The sequence below is a fragment of the Pleurodeles waltl genome, chromosome 1_1 (assembly GCF_031143425.1).
Source record: "Pleurodeles waltl isolate 20211129_DDA chromosome 1_1, aPleWal1.hap1.20221129, whole genome shotgun sequence".
Taxonomy (NCBI): Eukaryota; Metazoa; Chordata; class Amphibia; order Caudata; family Salamandridae; genus Pleurodeles; species Pleurodeles waltl.
The window spans coordinates 568,733,142-568,754,207 of NC_090436.1; the positions used below are offsets into that span (position 1 = coordinate 568,733,142).

The window sequence follows — 21,066 nt, forward strand, 5'->3', positions numbered from 1 at the left end:
TATTCTATTTGACATTTTAGCTTCTCATATAAAGAAAAGCCCAGTTGTTATTTTTCTAGGTGACTTCAATATTATGCCTGTTCATAAAGGTAAATCTTCTAGGTCATTTGCCCATGCTCTGTGGTATGACGATGATTTAAATCCTCTAAGTTGCTTGCAAACCAGCGTAATAAGGCTGGCAGAAAATGTACAGCCTTGTTTAGAGGTTATGTGCTGGAAAATGGGTTATTGATAAGGGCAGATAAGTACCTACACTTAGCAATAGGCCACTAACCTCCACTTAGGTCCAGTTAGGTCTCAGTAAATTAAACCCACCTCAATCCTTGGCAGCTTGGCAACAAGCGACAAGGCTTTACTTAGGAGACAGAGTGTAAAGCATTCAAATATCACAAAACAGTAATTAAATAAAACACAGGAAACCGTTTACAAATCCGAAACCAATCTATAAAAATAAAAATATAATCTATCTTTAAAATGACACAAAAACGAATAAAATAGGATAAGGGTAACCGGAGATATGAATTTTTAAAGAATTGTTTTCTAGCGCCTAGTAACAAAAAGCACCAATCTGGTCATCTGGTCACACCTCGACCGGGGCAGTGTCAAAGTTCAAAGCCGACCGCGGCTCGGCTACAGCCAGAGGAAGGCCTCGGTCAAAAGTTTACCTTCAGACTTAGTCGTTTTTCTGAAGTTTTTCTTCAGCGGGACGAACCTGCCAGTCCAATCCGACCTCCTGGAACTCTTCTCCGGATACGCGTAGCGGAAGCCCTCGGTGGAGATTTTTACCTTCGGACTTAGTCGTTTTTTCGAGGTGAAAATCCTTCGATCGGGGCAAATCTGGATCTTGATCCGACGTCCTTGGAGCCCTCCTCGGATACGCTGGCTGGGAGGTCCCGGTCAACTTCCTACGTTCGGACTTAGTCTCTTTTTTGGAGATTTTCTTCACCGGGACGAACCTGCAAGTCAGGCCGGGTCGTGGTTGAGGCAAGCCGGCTAGAGTTGCCGCGGCAGGTCGGTCCCTCTATAGAGATTTTTTTCAAAAGTTCTCCAAACTTCTGGATCTTCTTCCAGATGTTCCTTTAAGGTTCTTTTGGGGTCCACAGCTCACCCCAAGGTTCCAGCAGCTCTGAGATGATCCTTGGGGGTGTGGACTACAACTCCCAGAATGCACCTGGCACAAACTCCTTTTTGACCACTGGACAGTGGTCAGCTGGTTGGTTTCTTCAGGAGTTGGTGCAGGGTACTCTGGTTAGCATTTTTTCACCTGTAGCAAACAGGGAGCCCCTCCTTGAACCAGTTGAAGCCAGGCAAAGTCCTTCTTGTGGTGAAGCCCAAGTGTGCAGCTGGTGCAGTCCTTCAAAGTGCAGGGTCCAGGTGCAGGCCAGGGGTCCAGCAGGGCAGTCCTTCTCCTGTGGTTCCTCCTCGTTGGAATCTGATGGGGATCTGGTAGGGAACTGAGGTGTGGGTGCAGGTCTGCCAGTTTGATCCTGGCTCCTGGGTGAAAAACAGGGGGGTCCTGGTTCTCCAATCAGGTGCAGGGTCCTTTCCCCTGTGATGACCACTTCCTGGGAATTGTGGCAAAAATCAATCCCAGGAGGCAACATTCCTCAAAAATCCATCATGGCTGAAAGTGATTTTTGGGAGGTCACATCCAGCTGAGCCCACCCACTCTCCTGCCCTCTCCTAATCTAATCAAGGGGGCACCTAAGTGCTGGGGTGCTCCAAATTCCTTCTCTGCCTTTGAAGACCAGTTTGGCAGCCCTCCCCCTTCCTGCCCCACCATCTGTTGAGGGGAGATCTCCTCCCACAGGCACATCTCTTCGTGTGACGCCAGGCCACTTCACACCTCATCAAGGCAGGCTGGCCAATCAGAGCACAGCAGCAAAAACACTGCAGGGCTGAAGTTGGCAACTTTTTAGGTAAAGTTTAAAACTCTTTACCTGAACAAGTTATATTAAATCCAACAACTGAAGGTTGTGGGATTATAACAATTAATTTGATACCAAACTCTTGGTATCTTTTACTTAAGGGGACTTTAAAAATTAAAATAAAGTTTCCCCATTCTAGCCTATGGAGGCCATTCACTACAATGAGGGAAAAACAACATTTGGCTGTTTTACCTCACCAGGGCTTATAAAACTATTTGTATAAGGTCCCTGCTTATAGTTACAAGGCCCCCAGCCCTACGGGCACACCTTAGGGGTGGCCCATATGTAAAAATAAGGTAGATCAAGACTTTGGAACTACTTTTAATTCCAAAGTCGAATTTGCATATAACTTTAATTTAAAAGCAGCCAGCAAGGCAGGCCTGCCTTTAAAATGACACTGGGCACCTCAGCAGTGCACCTATGGGTGCACTACCTATGCTGGGGTCCCTAAACCTCCATGCCCTACCATATACTAGGGACTTATAGGTAGATTGACTTAGCCAATTATAATTAGCCTAATTTGCATACTGATTTTACACAGAGCATCAGCCCTGGGACTGGTTAGAAGTACCCCGGGCACCATCAGAGTCAGGAAAACACCAGCGGAAAGTGGAAAATGGGGGCAAAATGTTAGGGAGCCTCTGCAATCAGCCCTGTTCTCTCACATTATGCTACACCAAATGCCTCTAAGGAAGCTTGCAATAATGTCACAAACGGTCTTTCCAGGCTGTAACCAAACGTTACTCCTTTCTCTAGAGAATTATATGATAAATTTTAAAGAAATTGAATCAATTTCCTGGTCTTTAATAGTTAGACATGTTCTGAAGATTCTAACGTACTTAGCCTGTCCTACGGCCGTGTTCCTACTCTCTGCTTTAACAATTATAGCCCGAGTTTTCATGTGCCAAATTACTCTCATTTCTTCAGGCTTTTATTTAGACCCCAGTCCTGCAAAAAACTTGAAACTAGTTAGGAATACTATAGCAGAGTCTATCGATTGTGTAGAAGTTCTACCTAATTGACAAACAAGACTTGGAATAGAGCTATGGTATCCACCCTCTACTGAAGAAACCAGACACTGACCCAGCTGTTGATTCAAACAACAGATCCAAATTATTCTTCCAATAAAGTCTAAGATCTTGGAAGGTGCAGTCAATACTTAACTTTCTACTCAACTTGAGGAAACTTCCATAGTGGACCCTTGTGAATCTGGACTTTGCATGGGCCATGGGATAGAAACCATCCTATTTGTGCTCTGAACAATCTAGGGCTTACTCTTTACCCCATGGGGCCTTTTCATATTTGATCACTGATCTCTGGGAAGCTGCGGAGAGAGATGGTGTTCTGCAGTGGACTGAATCTTTTCTTGCTGACTGAGCACAAGCTGTAAAGGTAGTAGTTGAGCTCTTTCTCTTTTACCCACACACAGTGTGTCAAAAGGCTGTGTATCTAGTCCTTCATTAATAAATATTTATATGATGTCTCATAAACAGATCCTGAGAAAGCAAGGCCTTTACGTTATTTTTATAAAGAGGACATCAAGCTAGCTTTATGGATCCATCCTTTGTCTAATAATTCTTAGCTTCAATCATCAGCTTCTGCAAGGCTTATCTTCAGCAGCAGACACCATCAGGGACTCCTCACCTGGCACACACAGACTGCCATTACAGGCTGCATGTCTCAGTGCAGCTAGAAGTGAAAACAGGGCATGGTACACTGCCTGCGCGCCATGTCACCTAACACTGTATGCAATATATAGGTCACCCCCACCGCAGGCCTTACAGTCCTAAGACAGGGTCCAATATATTATATGTGAGGACTTATCCGTGTGAGCAGATTTGCACCTGCTACGTCTTTGTCGATTCTTAGACAAAGTGAGTGAGCAGGGAAGACATTTTAAGCAAATGTGCTGGACACTGGTCAATACCAGTTCCCCAGCTGCATGATGGCTTCACTGAAAATAAGGACGTTTGGTATCAAACATCTCGTATTAATAAACCCTCACTGATGCCAGTAATGGATTTATCAATGCATACACCCAGAGGGCACCTTAGAGGTGCCTCCTGAAAACCTAACAACTACCTGTTTGGGGACTGACCAGTTTTAGCCAGTCTGCCACCTCCAGACATGAGTTTGACCTCCTAGGGTGAGGGCCTGTGCTCTCAGGCGGTCAATTACAAAGTTTGCTCTGAGTGAGATGTTTTGTACACTCCACCCAACAGGGGGCTTCCAAGAGTCCCACCACTCTTGCTATGCATATCTGACTTCACTCAGAAGAGAGATGCTAATCCCTCTGCCCCAGGGTCCATCTGGCACCTGGACAGGGGGTAAATCTAGTATTCAAGGAGGTGTCCACTCCTCAGGTCAGTCCCACTCCTAAAGTGAGCTGCCTGATTTCGACACAACATTTAGAAATCTGCCAACTTGGAGTTGGCAGATTTAGGAACTCTGGGACACAGTTATGTCCACTCCCCACAGGAAGTGGTCGTATAGGGGGGTATAGTGATCCCACAAATTAGTAGCCCATTGGCTATACCCTACACTCCGCAAAACACCGAGTGCAGTATTTAGGCAAGCCCTGGCACCAGGAAAGCAGATTCCTGCTGACCTATGAAGGTCAAATCAAGAGCCGCAAAGTCTGAGGAAGAAGCACCTAACATGTCCCCAGCCCTGACGCCCTGCCTGCTGTTCCCATTGGTTTACGCCAAAGTTGACTTGTCCTGCAAGCTGCTGTGCTTCCGAAAGCCTGTGAGGACCACCAGCCTTAATTAAAGATCCAGGAACTCCCGTGCAGCAGAGGAGCTGCTACCCTGCATCTACCTAAAAGCATCACTGCACCCATGCTGCAGAGCCGGAGTTGAAGTGGACCAACCTGGCCAAGGTGGTTCCCTAGCCCTCCAGTGATGAAGCCCACCTTGGACTTGCCTGCTGTGGACTCCCCTCCACCCGATGCCTCAGGACACCTTTGCACCCGTCGCCCCTGGCCTGTGGCGAAGCGGACTGAAGATGTCCCCTGGCCCCCAGACATCGCAAGAGTGGAACCCCCTTGTTAGTTCCCCTGACTGGATCCCCAACTGCCGCATCTTTCCTACCTGATCAATCCCCATTGAGTAACATTGGACACTCAACACCAAACTACACCTCTGCACCCAATAACAAGCCACTTTATGATGTGAGCTTTTGACTGGGCAAGTTCACAAATAAGTTTCCCCTATGTTGCATCTGCCAGATGCTGAATCATAAATCAAGCATACATGTCGCTGACTCCCTCGCCCAAGGGAGAAAACACATCAACGATGCCAAAGAAGGCAGAGGCATTTCAATTGTTTTTTAACATTAGGTCAAGAAAGGACAGTTAAAAAGGTTACACCCCACAAACTGGCAGCAGCTCTATATCCAATGCCTTGATAATTATCAAACTACTATCAGTCTCTGCAGTTGAGAAGTTACTATTAAAACGGATTTTGAGAATACCAAAAAAATAGTAAACTTACACAAGAGTGTAAGTTTACCTTTGTGCACTAGGCCCTAAATATATACACACATATATAATAATGGAAGGCTTTGTGGTGTGTGAGAGATTAGGGCAGGCACTTAGACGATATGGCTTTGGGCTGTACAGTGAGTACAAACTTGCACACCACAGCCTGGCTACCACAGAAAGGTTATTATGGGGTACATCCTACCAATTTCATTTACCACTGCTCTACTTAACCCCTTCTGTGCCCAGGACGTAATGGTTACGTCCTGAGGCACAGTGCTGCTGTGCCCAGGACGTAACCATTACGTCCTGTGCACAGAGCCCAGAGGGAGCGCTCTCGCTCCCTCTGTGGGGTTCCCCCCCACCCCCCTAAGTCAGGGATGGAAGGGGAAGCCCTTCCCCTCCCACCCCCGACCCCCCCAACCCCCCCTGTGACGTCAGCGCGCGAGCTGATTCCAGCGCGATTGAAAAAGAAATGCTTTTGCATTTCTTTTTCAATCCCATGGGGGAGGCCCCGAGAGGCTTCAAAGGGAAGGAAATGTATTTCCTTCCCTTTGAAGTCTCTCACAGGTTTCAAAAGCCGGATTGCTTGCAATCCGGCTTTTGAAACCCCACTAGACACCAGGGATTTTTTTTTTTTTTCCCAGTGAAATTGGCAAAAGGGAGCGACCCCTTGGGCAAGGGTCGCTCCCGGGGGGGCATTTTTTTAGGAAGGCCTTTTCTGCCCCCCCTGGGGGCAGATTGGCCTATTATTAGGCCGATCTGCCCCCGGGGGGGGGCAGAAACCTCTAGGCACCAGGGACCTTTTTTTTTTTTTTTTTGTGATGATTTCTTTTTTTTTTAGGTGGGGAGCGATCCCTTAGGCAAGTGTCGCTCCCCTACGGGGCAATATATATATTTAGGCCATTTCTGCCCCCCTTGGGGGCAGATTGGCCTATTTTGATGAGGCCAATCTGCCCCCAAGGGGGGCAGAAACCATTAGACACCAGGGAGTTTGTTTTTGCGCGCGAATTTCACGCAACGGGAGCGACCCCTTTGGCAAGGGTCGCTCCCAGGGGGGGCATTTTTTTGGGGAAGGCCTTTTCTGCCCCCCCTGGGGACAGATCGGCCTATTATTAGGCCGATCTGCCCCCAGGGGGGGCAGAAACCTCTAGGCACCAGGGATCTTTTTTTTTTTTTTTTTTTTTTTTTTTTAGGTTTTCTTTTTTTTTTTTTAGGTGGGGAGCGACCCCTTAGGCAAGGGTCGCTCCCCTAGGGGGCAAATTATATTTAGGCCATTTCTGTCCCCCTTGGGGGCAGATTGGCATATTTTGATGAGGCCAATCTGCCCCCAAGGGGGGCAGAAACCATTAGACACCAGGGAGTTTTTTTTGCGTGAATTTCACGCAAGGGGAGCGACCCCTTAGGCAAGGGTCGCTCCCTGGGGGGGGAGGGGATTATTTTAGGCCATTTCTGCCCCCCTGGGGGGGGGGGGGTAGATCAGCCTATTTTGATTCGGCTGATCTGCCCCCAAGGGGGGCAGAAACCACTAGGCACCAGGGATTTTTTTGTTTTTCTGTTTTACAGATGGGGAGCGACCCCCTTGGACAAGGGTCGCTCCCCTGGAGGGGCAAAATGTATTTAGGCCATTTCTGCCCGCTTTGGGGGCAGATCGGCCGATTTGAGGTCAATCTGCCCCCAAGGGGGGCAGAAACCACTAGGCACCAGGGATCTTTTTTTTGCGCCGTCACACAAGGGGAGCGACCTTGTAGTCAAGGGTCGCTCCCCGGGGGGGTGGGGGGGGCCAAAATATTTTAGGCCATCTCTGCCCCCCCAGGGGGCAGATCGCCCTATTGGTATTAGGCCGATCTACCCCCAGGGGGGCAGAAACCTCTAGGAGCCAGGGCAAAAAAATTGTGTGTTTTTTTTTTTTTTGCTTGTTTTTTTAGAGATGGGGAGCGACCCATCAGACAAGGGTCGCTCCCCTGGGGGGCAAACTGTGTTTAGACCATTTCTGCCCCCCTTGGGGGCAGATTGGTCGATTTTAGGTCACTCTGCCCCAAGGGGGCAGAAACCACTAGGCACCGGGAGTTGTTTTTTTTGGCGCCCATGTCACGCAGGGGGAGCGACCCCGTAGGCAATGGTCGCTCCGGAGGGGGTGGGGGTTCAGGGGCAAATTTATATTAGGCCATTTCTGCCCCCCCTGGGGGCAGATCGGCCTATTATTAGGCCGATCTGCCCCCAGGGGGGGGGGACAGAAACCTCTTGTTGCCAGAGCAAAAAAAATTTTTGTGTTTTTTTTTTGTTTTTTTTTTTGTTTTTTTAGAGATGGGGAGCGACCCATCAGGCAAGGGTCGCTCCCCTGGGGGGCAAATTGTGTTTAGACCATTTCTGCCCCCCTTGGGGGCAGATTGGTCGATTTTAGGTCAATCTGCCCCAAGGGGGCAGAAACCACTAGGCACCGGGGATTTGTTTTTTGGCGCCAATGTCACGCAGGGGGAGCGACCCCGTAGGCAAGGGTCGGTCTGGGGGGGAGGGGGGGGGGACTGGGGGGGTGTTCGGGGGGGCAAATTTATTTTAGGCCATTTCTGCCCCCAGGGGGGGCAGAAACCTGTTGTTGCCAGGGCAAATTTTTTTTAGTGTTTTTTTTTTAGTTTGTTTGTTTTTTTAGAGATGGGGAGCGACCCATCAGACAAGGGTCGCTCCCCTGGGGGGCAAACTGTGTTTAGACCATTTCTGCCCCCCTTGGGGGCAGATTGGTCGATTTTAGGTCACTCTGCCCCAAGGGGGCAGAAACCACTAGGCACCGGGAGTTGTTTTTTTTGGCGCCCATGTCACGCAGGGGGAGCGACCCCGTAGGCAATGGTCGCTCCGGAGGGGGTGGGGGTTCAGGGGCAAATTTATTTTAGGCCATTTCTGCCCCCCCTGGGGGCAGATCGGCCTATTATTAGGCCGATCTGCCCCCAGGGGGGGGGGACAGAAACCTCTTGTTGCCAGAGCAAAAACATTTTTTGTGTTTTTTTTTTGTTTTTTTTTTTGTTTTTTTAGAGATGGGGAGCGACCCATCAGGCAAGGGTCGCTCCCCTGGGGGGCAAATTGTGTTTAGACCATTTCTGCCCCCCTTGGGGGCAGATTGGTCGATTTTAGGTCAATCTGCCCCAAGGGGGCAGAAACCACTAGGCACCGGGGATTTGTTTTTTGGCGCCAATGTCACGCAGGGGGAGCGACCCCGTAGGCAAGGGTCGGTCTGGGGGGGGGGGGGACTGGGGGGGGTGTTCGGGGGGCAAATTTATTTTAGGCCATTTCTGCCCCCAGGGGGGGCAGAAACCTGTTGTTGCCAGGGCAAATTTTTTTTAGTGTTTTTTTTTTAGTTTGTTTGTTTTTTTAGAGATGGGGAGCGACCCATCAGACAAGGGTCGCTCCCCTGGGGGGCAAACTGTGTTTAGACCATTTCTGCCCCCCTTGGGGGCAGATTGGTCGATTTTAGGTCAATCTGCAACCACTAGGCACCGGGGATTCGTTTTTTGGCGCCAATGTCACGCAGGGGGAGCGACCCAGTAGGCAAGGGTCGCTCCGAGGTGGGGGGGGTTTGGGGGGGCAAATTTATTTTAGGCCATTTCTGCCCCCAGGGGGCAGATCGGCCTATTATTAGGCCGATCTGCCCCCAGGGGGGCAGAAACCTCTAGGCGCCAGGGCAAATGTTTTTTTTTTGGGGGGGGGGTTTGGGGGGGTGGGGGGTCAAATTTATTTTAGGGCATTTCCCCCCCCCCCCTGGGGCCGGCTGAGCTAGAGGCCAAAATCCACATGTAGGCACTTTGCAAAAAACACCTCTGTTTTCTGTGAAAAAATATGTTGTGTCCACGTTGTGTTTTGGGCCATTTCCTTTCGTGGGCGCTAGGCCTACCCACACAAGTGAGGTACCATTTTTATGGAGAGACTTAGGGGAACGCTGGGTGGAAGGAAATTTGTGGCTCCTCTCAGATTCCAGAACTTTCTGCCACAGAAATGTGAGGAACATGTGTTTTTTTAGCCAAATTTTGAGGTTTGCAAAGGATTCTGGGTAACGGAACCTGGTCCCAGCCACACAAGTCACCCCATCTTGGATTCCCCTAGGTCTCTAGTTTTCAGAAATGCACAGGTTTGGTAGGTTTCCCTAGGTGGCGGCTGAGCTACAGGCCAAAATCTACAGGTAGGCACTTTGCTAAAAACAGGTCTGTTTTCTGTGATGTGTCCACGTTGCGCTTTGGGGTGTTTCCTGTCGCGGGCGCTAGGCCTACCCACACAAGTGAGGTATCATTTTTATCGGGAGACGTGGGGGAACGCTGGGTGGAAGGAAATGTGTGGCTCCTTTCAGATTCCAGAACTTTCTGCCACAGAAATGTGAGGAACATGTGTTTTTTTAGCCAAATTTTGAGGTTTGCAAAGGATTCTGGGTAACAGAACCTGGTCCCAGCCACACAAGTCACCCCATCTTGGATTCCCCTAGGTCTCTAGTTTTCAGAAATGCACAGGTTTGGTAGGTTTCCCTAGGTGGCGGCTGAGCTACAGGCCAAAATCTACAGGTAGGCACTTTGCTAATAACAGGTCTGTTTTCTGTGATGTGTCCACGTTGTGTTTTGGGGCGTATCCTGTCGCGGGCGCTAGGCCTACCCACACAAGTGAGGTATCATTTTTATCGGGAGACTTGGGGGAACATAGAATAGCAAAACAAGTGTTATTGCCCCTTGTCTTTCTCTACATTTTTCCCTTCCAAATGTAAGACAGTGTGTAAAAAAGACATCTATTTGAGAAATGCCCTGTAATTCACATGCTAGTATGGGCACCCTGGAATTCAGAGATGTGCAAATAACCACTGCTTCTCAACACCTTATCTTGTGCCCATTTTGGAAATACAAAGGTTTTCTTGATAGCTATTTTTTACTCTTTATATTTCAGCAAATGAATTGCTGTATACCCGGCATAGAATGAAAACCCACTGCAGGGTGCAGGTCATTTATTGGCTCTGGGTACCTAGAGTTCTTGATGAACCTACAAGCCCTATATATCCCCGCAACCAGAAGAGTCCAGCAGACGTAACGGTATATTGCTTTCGAAAATCTGACATTGCAGGAAAAAATTACAGAGTAAAACTTAGAGAAAAATGGATGTTTTTTTCACCTCAATTTCAATTTTTTTCTTTTTCAGTTGTTATTTTCTGTAGGAAACCCTTGTAGGATCTACACAAATTACCCCTTGTTGAATTCAGAATGTTGTCTACTTTTCAGAAATGTTGCGGTTTCTGGGATCCAGCATTGGTTTCATGCCCATTTCTGTCACTGACTGGAAGGAGGCTGAAAGCACAAAAAATCGTAAAAATGGGGTATGTCCCAGTAAAATGCCAAAATTGTGTTGAAAAATTGGGTTTTCTGATTCAAGTCTGCCTGTTCCTGAAAGCTGGGAAGCTGGTGATTTTATCACCGCAAACCCTTTGTTGATGCCCTTTTCAGGGAAAAAAACCACAAGCCTTCTTCTGCAGCCCATTTTTCCAATTTTTTTTTAAAAAAAAGAAATTTTCACTGTTTTTTGGCTAATTTCTTGGCCTCCTTCTGGGGAACCCACAAAGTCTGGGTACCTCTAGAATCCCTAGGATGTTGGAAAAAAAGGACGCAAATTTGGCGTGGGTAGCTTACGTGAACAAAAAGTTATGAGGGCCTAAGCGCGAACTGCTCCAAATAGCCAAAAAAAGGCTCGGCACAGGAGGGGGAAAAGGCCTGGCAGCGAAGGGGTTAAGGAAGATTTAGCCTCTACACAGGTCTTCTCTAGCAGGTATCATAAAAAGTGTTTTTCTTGATACAGTCCACTTATGATTCTTTCCCTGTTCATGCTTCGGTCACATTGCTAAAGCCACCGTAGGGGGAACCTGCAATGTATTACAAGAACAACTGCAAATTACCCTTGCCCGTTCACAATAGCACAACTTTATTTTAGGTCTTGATGTTGGCAACACAGGTATAAAAAAAAATACTGCTACGGATATAAATATAGTGGGCTTTAAGTCTGCCTCTTCCAACCATTGTCTCTTTTTGAAAAAAGCCTCTTTCAAGCCACTGACTTAACGTTTTGCCCGTCATGTTCTGTCGCAGCCCAGAGAACCAGTCATTCCGCACTAAAGAGTACTGGCTGTCTCGATGTATCCTTCTGCCTCCACTTGAGTGCTTTCACAATTCATGAGGAACTGCTTCACAACTATAGCCCCATTTATTTGAAGTACACATAAAACCAGGACTGTACTAAGACAGAGGAGCCTTTAATCTTGTTCAGCTTTTGTTCAGGGAAAGCGGAGACCAGGGAAGCTACTTGCACCATAATACAGAGAGCATGCACCGATGCCAGATTTATGCTTGAATATTTCTGTGTACCAAACCCTGTAGCATCAGTCATAGTACTGTACAGCTGAGTAGCGATCCCTAAGTTTAGCATTATTTTTTATTAAAGTATGTCTCTTTTTACAAACAAAGGCACTGGGTTGGACAGTACGTACTGTGTCTGCTGTTTGAGCTTTGAGTCTCATCCCCCACACTACCTCCATAAGAAACCTTGGACTGCTTGCCCTCCACTGCCTCCCCCGTCCTGACAGTCAAGTGCACAAAGGCTGTAGCTAGCTTCCACTCTGTAATGCCACAGTAGATCAGGCCTCCGGACTCGAGTGGTGAAAGGCTGTAACCCGTAGGTTTAGGGCCCAGTAATCCTTGCTTACCTCATGGGCCAGATTCTAATAACTGGTATTAAGCAGTGCACAATTCCAATCATCTTGATCAGAACAAAAAGTTCCACTTCAACAGGACTATAGTTACATATATAAATGGTAGAAAAAATATTAATGGGAGTAGGCCTCGACAGTAAAGAAAGCTGTGGGAATTATGCAGGGCTCCCTCCAATAAGGACAGAGAAATCCCTGCGTGGCTTGTTACAGACCAATTAGAAAAAACGGGTGTGGGGAGGGTATCATGGGAGGAACCAACGGAGGGTATGCTGGAATGTTAAACTGTTTTAGCTGCACACATCTAATCTGGTGCCAAGATTACATTTCTGATGTTTGCTGAAAACAAATACCTCAGCTTCCAGTTTCAAAGGCTGCACTGCAACAGACTCCAGAAGACATCCTTTGGGTTGAACACGTTTAGCAGAGACCCTAGTGCTTCAGCTTGCCTGTCTTAAACCTAAGACTCTGGAGGGTGAGGAGACCATAGAGTTTGTGAGGGAGACAATGAGCCTGGTTCGCCCTCAACAAGAGGAGAAGAGAAGGGAGAAAAGGGTAATATTGGCCTTACAGGAGAGGGAAAAAGAACGGAAAGGCAAAAAATAAAAAGACAGACCTGGAGAAAGTACATAGCCTTAGAAAAGGAAATGCTCAGATTTGCAGCAGAAAAGTCTAGAATGCAAAAAGGACAGTTCCCCCTCCATATCCCAGGTACCTACTGCCAGAATTCCAAATGAGTTTATACTTATCTATTTGGCAGCTTGAAATATTTAGGAATGATTTGTGAGTTTTGAGATCGCTAGTAAAACACAGGGGTTGAATTAAGTTTCCAAAGCAACAGCTCTAATGAAATGCTTGCCAATGGAAGAAATGGCTATCAGTGCGACAATGTATGTAGCTGACAACATGAAACTTGAGTGGGTGAATGAGACTCTGACCAGACCGTTTGGGTTGAAGCCAGCCCAAAACATTGAGATATTTCACAAGAACATGATAGTAGGTGGCGTTCTGATTGAGGTCTGGATTTATTAGCTGTTGTTTGACCAGAATGAATGGGTGAGAATGATGGACGCACAGGACCTTCAGCCACTTGATCGAGCAACTCAGACCCAGGCAATACTTGTTGGATTTACCCGAAGAGGATCCAGAGGAGCTTGCAATGTATGCAAGCAAGTGTTTAGCAAACAGGGTTAAAAATAAGGCAGAAACTCCATGGTTCTAACACAAACTGGGACAGGATCCCAAAACAGAATAATTCCAAACCAAAGGGAAGAGTCAGAGCAGTTACCAAGCACCCAGGGCTGGGCAGAAAGGAGCTGGGTTCCTGGTCAAGAGTACAAGGAGAAAGTGGGGATAATGTATTATGCTATGCGCAAGGTGGTGACTTGGTATAAGTGCCACAGAGAAGGGTATTACAAAAGAGTTCGATATTTTAATATTCAAGTACCAAACTCCTCTGATAGAATAGTATCTGTGGGAAAAGGGGCCAAAGAGGGTGTTGTGGCACAAAACCAGGTAGTAATGGACATCTGGGCGAGGGACCCAGATGCCCTCAAATACATTTTCCCAAACACCATGGAGTTTGTATTGGAGGTAGATATCAATGGGAAGAGGGTTCCTGCTCTGAGAGATATTGGCACATACAGAAGAATGGTTCAGAAGAAGAAAAAGAAGAAGTCTGGGAAGATCCGCTCTTGATGCCACGGCACAGGCCTAGAAGCCTATAGAGACAATACAGAGTACCCGGTTGCCAGAGCTGTAGTCAAGGTCAATAGCAAGAGAGTTATAGTCAATATTGGTGTAAGAGAGAAAGTGGCAGTTGGCTGTCTTTTGGGCAATGGTCTCATTACACCCAGGTTAGTACCACGGGGAGACGTTTACATGGCTTGGGCAACATCAAGTGATGACCGGAGCACAAACTGCATGTCAGTCTCAGAAGGAGACTGGTCACCCCACAGTTGCAGTGGTGCCCATTGTCCCTTCCTGGGATGGAGAGGAGGAAGAAGTACCCAAAGTGAGCCACATGTTGGAGTCTGGGTCACTATAAGAACTGCAGAGTTCAGGAGGAGTTCTCTGAGCTCAAGTAGCGTACCATACTTCAGACGAAAGCCAAGGGACAGGTTAGTGAGGGAGTTGTTGTGAAATATTATGTTGGATGGTAGGATAGACTGCTCTATAGTCAGCCTATTAATTCTGAGTGGGAAGCTATGAAGAGGCTAGTGGTTTCTCTAGTGGACAGGGATTTCTTGCTATCACTGGCTCACAAAGTTCTGCAAGCAGGAAAACTGGAAATACAAAAGAGCAGACTTATTTTACTAGGCAGGGATACACCAGACCACAGAGAGGACCTGTTCAACCTGCTGAGTGGCAGAACTGGTGGTAAGACCACAATGCTACTGGTGCGGTTACCTGTGGCAGGTGTGCCATTACCAGTAGTACTTTGTCCATTTAGCCTCCCCCTTAGCATCAGACATCTTGGCTGTGATGCGGCATGCCACCAATTGCTCAAAAGAGCTACTTATGGAGAGGACAACCGCAGAGGTACTTGAGAGTTCACTCCTAAATAGCTTTTCACAAATTGGATTTCCCAAGACTATAACCTGTGACAAAGGAACTTGTTTCATCTCTGCCTACACGAGAGCGGTGTGGGAGCAAGCTGATGTTGTGGTATGACTTACCACATACTTTTCTGTAGACTGTTCCCTTCTGGAGGGGACCTCGACAGGTGGTTCATTTTGGATTGTTCTCATATGGATCAGGGTCCTCTGTACCGAGTTGCATAGGGTGGTCCCCTGTCTATAGTCAAACAGTGAGCACAAACAATGGAATAGAATGCTACCCAAATCGACTGCAAGTGGTTTAAACTGTTTGTATGCAGTCCTCCCAACTCTTCTAAGTACTGCCATGTTAGGTTATGGTCCAAGATATCAAAGATAAAGTGCCCCAACCCAAAGGTTTGTGGTCAAGTAACCACTGGCTACCCCAGTTTCTAACATATGCAGATAATGGTTTGTTCAATTTCTGGCATACCCTTGCACCAAAAGGTTAAAAAAAAAAAAAAAAATCTGCCAAATTTGTAGACCTATTTATGAATGTCTGTTTAGTGTATAGCACTTAAGGCGAACTAGCGAATGGAGATTTGAGAAATGATAACAAATACAGAAATTCATTAAGAAGGAACACACATTTTATATATGTAAGTGGTACTAAAACTACTCAGCTTTTACAGAAAGCCTACGTCAATCAACACCATCCCATAATTTAACTTTATACCCTTTTGGTTCAGAGGACAATGAAGGACCAGTTTAGGGAAACAGCAATGAGCTTAATGTTGGGTCAGTCCTAAAAGCCTACAGCTCATGCCAGAATGTTTTGCCCAAGTCCTAGATACATGAATACCTCACTGGATCAGACAACATTACAGTGTTCTAAAGTGAAAAAAAATACACTTCTTCATACTGGAGGACACCCATCATCCAGAAGTACTTAGTACACATTTTGCAACACAATTAAAAAGGAATCATGCTCTGGTGTTGGAGAAATGTACATGTCTACTGCAGAGTTGCAAAAGTGAGAAGTGATGAAATCTTGATGCTATATTAGGGTTCCCTTGATCTTGAGCAAAACTAGGTCGCTTTTGTTCTAACTTGACTGGTATTTTCTCTGTAACCTATAAAGCCTAACAGTGACTTACTCTAAGAACATTTTAATTCCCTGGCTCAGCGTGAAATTTACTACACTGGAATTCTTTTGGAGAGACATTGAAACACTCCTGTTATATTAAACTACAATTCCAACTACTAACATCTGAGTATTAGGGGCTACAAATACTTCTGCAAGACTAGATTATTTTATGTGTCAGCTAAAGGCGATCGTAGATTCCTTGAGACTAAAATACACCTATTGGACTACCTACACTGTAACATTTCAAAACTATCTGCAATGCTTAACTTAGGTAATGTAGGCTGTCTTTTTAGGGCAGATTTGCACTGAAGGTAGAACAGAGCATGCACGTGTTCAGGTAAAATAAGGACTGGGCAAACGAGTGGACCCAATTTAGATACAATCCTTCATTATGGTACAGTCAAGAAACATGCACTGACTAAAGGATTATCCGACCTGCATAGTTTGTTCTTAGAAAGGGAATACACTTGTTTGGGTAACACAATATGAACTATATACAGAAAAAAACTTTACTTTAAAGGATGGGTCTATGTCCTTTGGACAAACGTCAACATTACTGAACACGTACCTGATCAATAAACTTCAACTAAAGGTCAAACGGTTGTTTGGTCAAGTAGTACGTTACAAAAAAGGCAATGTGGCATGGTATGGAGAGAGGAGAATGAAACGGAGAAGACAACCGGTTAGGGTCAGGGGCTTAGCAGGGGTTCAAAACAGGAAGCTGAATGGAAAAATGTTGCAGTAGAGGTAGTGAATTCCTGCCAAGTATGTGCACGAGAGGAAACCGGGAAGTCTAACCATAAAATTGGGAAATTGGCTGTGACCCAGTCCTCCTGGTTGTTTTTTTATAACACGTTATCAGTCTTACAATTCACAATCGCAGATAGTACAGAATAGTAATACAGTATAGCATGTAGGTCACAGTAACTCGGTTCTCACATAACCTTCAACCTTCTTTTTCCATCAGCCTTAATTTGTTTTTACCTCTCTGTTGTCTGCCCCCTTCCCAGACACAAACCAACCTGCTACAGACCCCTGTAGGTTTGCCATTGCGGCCATATTTTTTCCTCAATTCTTAGGGGAGCAGCTCTCCATTAAGACCTACTTTTTTGCCAATATATGTCGTTTTTCTATGGAGGTCAAGTCTAGAGGTGTATAAGGTCCCGATTTCTGGCCACCATCCGTTTTTCAACTATGAGCCCCAGTTTGAGGTGAATCTTTTCGTGAGGGAGTGTGTTCCATCGTCCCAGATGTTAAGCACCACCAGCCTCGGGGATAGCTCAGCTTGGAAACCGGGGACGTGCCTCAGACCAACGCATGTCTCACCCCAGCAGCCAAATAGACGGAAGCAGTCCCATTGTGTGTGGATACAAGTTCCCAGTTGACTGCATCCCCTGGCACAGAGATCCAGGCCTGTTTTCCTCATTGTGAACAACCTAGATTTTGTATAGTAGGATATATGCAGAATACACAGCTGGACCAAGCAAAGGCCAACCCGCATTACTTTATCTCAGTAGACGCACAATACCTCCTCGTCAATGTTCCCTCGGTCCTGTTCCCAGTCACTCTTTAACTGCTCTAGAACATTCAGGGAGTTCTTGAGTAGTTTTGCATAGGTCATCGAGATGGCCTTCTTAGTCAGTAGTTCTGAAAACAGGTGGTCTTCCAGGGAGGACACTTCTGCTATCTGTGCTCCCACCGCAATGTGAATCACCGGAGCATGGCAAATCTGGATGTAGGTAAAGACCTCAGTCTCTGGCATCTGGTACTCCCACCGGAACGGTCTCTCAAAGTTACTAATGCCTATCCTGTCCCATCTCCTGGATCTCTGCTTCTTCCACAATGCTGCTTTGTCCAGATGAGGGGTTTGATTTGGTAATGTTTCTCCCACCCTGGGAATCTAGTAGCCTCTTTCCAGGCTCTACTCAAGGACTCGGTGTGTGCAGGTAGGCCTGCCCTTGTCCCAGGTCCAAATAGAGCAGCCGAGTAGACCCTCTCTTCCATAGCCAGTCTATCCGCTCTCAGGGCTGGCTCATCTTGGGGTGCAAAGGTCAAGTTGGTAACCACTAACTGTGATGCCAAGTGGCATTTCCAGCTGTCCGGTAGTGCGATCCCACCATCGTAAGCTCCCCTCGTAGGTTTGAGCAGTGCTATCTGCAGCACCTCCCTCAGCAATCTGATTTCAGTCTTCAGTGTTCTAGAAAAACGACAGCAGGTTTTATAAGGGGTGTTTTGGAAGACATATAGGAGTTTGGGAGGAGTGATCATTTTGAACATTGTGGCCCGACATCGACACGGGCAGAGTTCTCGAATGGCGAACCTCGGTCCTGAAACTGTGCAATATGGGGTGTAGATTTTTCAATAGGAAGACGTCCTTGTCCGTCACGTATATCAATATATGTTTAAGGCTCTCCAGAGGTATTCGTATGTTCTCTCTTCAAGGGCCAACCCTTCAGTGGGTAGAATAGGTATTTTTCCAAGTTAATGATGTATCCGGAGTGTGAGCCGAAGATACAGAAAACGCGTAGGAGTCTAGGGGTGGTTTCACTTGTGTGTGCCACGTACAAGAGGATATCATCTGCAGATAGAGATATTCTATACTCGCAGTCGTCTTCCCCACCCAGTCCCCAGATCAAAGGGTCATTCTGTATTCAGCAGATCACGGCTCCAGCAAGAGAGGAAATAACACTGGGGACAATGGACAGCACTGCCTTGTGCCTCTCTCCAGCTGGAAGGGGTCCGACCGAGTACCATTTACTTTTACTCTCGCCATCGAGAGTTTTATCCATTGCCAAAAGCAGGGGACTAAACTCACTCTTTCCAGCACTCTGTGTAGGGTGCAAGTGTTCTTATAACCTCATTCTGTCAGTAAGGGAAGGAATCTCACTGAAGCCTTCAAATCCATTTGGGTAGAGGAATTATGTTCGTGCGCCTTCATTTCCAATTATCTCTACTAGTTTAATCCAATTCACATCTCCTGTGACTTTTTTATCCAATGATCCTATCCTTTTGCTCTCATACATAACACTGCACAAATTTTTTCAAGGATTAACTTGCTGCTACAGCTAAGATACTAAAGGTGAACTACTAATTTTAAGGAAAACCAGTTTACTTTTATGTGCAGGGCTGTGGAGCACTACCCAACAGTCTAGTTTCTTGGAGCGATAAAATGCGCAACGAACCTTTTCCGTAACACGCACCGCATGTATGTTCCATGTCCGAATTCAGTATATGGCCTTTCGCTATAGACTCCATATAAATGTACTCCTTGAACTACAGTTCCCAAGTCACCAGTGGTTTCTGAAGAGTATACACAAACTTTAATAATCCATTCGGCTTTGTGTACTGCTACACATTTACAAAATCGTCAACGTATAGTTGAAATCGTTTCCTTAAACTGTATATTATCTGAAGGCTGAAAAGTAAAGAAATGTGCGTGCATTGGTCACAGCTGCTAAGCGGCCACATCGATACAAAGTATCCGCGTGTGGGGAGACCACCTCTATCCAGGTCCTTATGAACACTCATTCCGCTGCCGCACTTTCATTTGGCACCCTAATGTATTCTGGGTATTGTAGTCTTGTTTTGCTTCGCTTTAATTAATTCGACTAACACACCTGAAAACAATGATTTGCAGATTAAATTAAAGGGCTGTAAACGAGAGTCCGTAAAGCCAGCCAGTAACAAGGCCACCATACGAGCAATGCAGCAATATAAGGTGTGGAACCATCAACCAGCTCTGGTTTTTTGAGTTACCAACACTTGTGCCCCCTACTGCTCATGAGAAAACAAAACGACAAGACCCAGAATATGAATGGTTGGAAATGCCACATATAACAGCTTCAGCAAGCAGATATGTAGGTACGTACAAACCAAAACCTGCTGTGGAGACGCGGTGGTACAGCAATACTTTCAAACCTGTGACCACAGAATTGTGCCCTAAAGTGCGATCTTTTCAGAAAAATATGATCTGCTGGAGTTTTTCATCGCCGTGAAACAACTGTCCGGCAAAAAGAAAAACACATGGCATTACAACAGAAACTGCAACGGCGTAATTAATAGCCTCATGAAACTATACTAGACACAAAAGAGAAAGAAGTTGATGGCAAACAAAGAAAACATGTCAATACCGTCCCCGCGACCTTTAAACTGAACGAGGTTGTAGTACGCTGTTGGGCAAGTGGAACCGCACATGCACATAACAAACTTGTTTCAGTTATAAACACGACGGCAGAAAACGTGTCACCTTGAAGCACGCACATACACTGAACGTGGCTTACTTATCACAATTATATAACACGCATAAGGGCAAGCTCATGCGGATACTTTTTAAAATGATAGTTTTAAGAGAATTACCTTGAAATGTACACTTCGTCAAGTACAAGCAGCAAGTAAAGTGCAGCCGAGCTCTAAGAGCTTGTGTAGCCGGCACAATTGGTGCCAGTTAACGATCACCTGCTGCAGTGGTAAAACCGGCAATGTATATTGAACATAAACTCATATCACGTGACTAATCTCTCCCAAATCACGTGAGGCGATAGAGGTAATCCTAGGGCAGGACTAACCAGGAAGTGAACTGCAACATGAAAGGAATCTAAAAGAAAGGAAACAGAGAGAGGACTCTAAAAAAAAAACGGATGTATGTCTAAATATATTTATAAGATAAGATAAATATGTACAGGTAGATGGCATGGTACAGCCACGTTCAAGTAGAGCTGTGCGAGCCAACAAATTAACAAGGCGAGCCGAGCCAAGGGTCTAGCTCCGATCTTCGTGTTCGAGCCGAACCCGGAAAATATTTTCTATGTAAATCATGCAACAAATGTTATGTAAAATATGAGAAAGTTTATTTCTGTTGTTTCCTGATCGACGCGTTCTAGTGTTTATGCCAGCCTCTCCACTGAGGGCTTGTCTTCCATGCTTACTCCACACCCACCCAAGACTTGTGTCACCAGTCAGGTAACCCTGCCAATAAAAGGGTCCAGGCCCATGTGCAGTTCTAACAAACATGTGTTGAAGCAGATATGCTAATTAAGAAAACTATCAGAGATGCTTGTGTGATTAATAATGAAAACATGTAGAGAAATGAATCGTAGAGAAAATAATGTGCACGTTTAAAATTGTGTCCTTGAGGTACGACCGCCATGTGTACGAGATTGTATTAATATAACTGAACCTGTATGAAATAATGAAAAATATATGAGAAAAATGTAGTAATATGTCATATTGAAATGTATAACCTATGTTTTACTTTA

General features: G+C 46.1%; 1 protein-coding gene across 3 annotated transcripts in view; it reads right to left on the reverse strand.

Moving 5' to 3' along the window:
* NUDT12 (nudix hydrolase 12) overlaps positions 1–20,329 on the reverse strand; it is a 129,585-nt gene extending 109,256 nt beyond the window's left edge. The window contains exon 1 of one of the 3 annotated variants that reach the window (XM_069226231.1): positions 20,168–20,329. The gene's annotated coding sequence lies outside the window, so the exon portion shown is untranslated. Of the gene's footprint in view, positions 1–19,680; positions 19,735–20,167 lie in introns of those variants that run through there. The other 2 variants (XM_069226238.1, XM_069226248.1) reach the window with 2 other exon arrangements.
* Between the last annotated feature and the right edge of the window lie 737 nt (positions 20,330–21,066).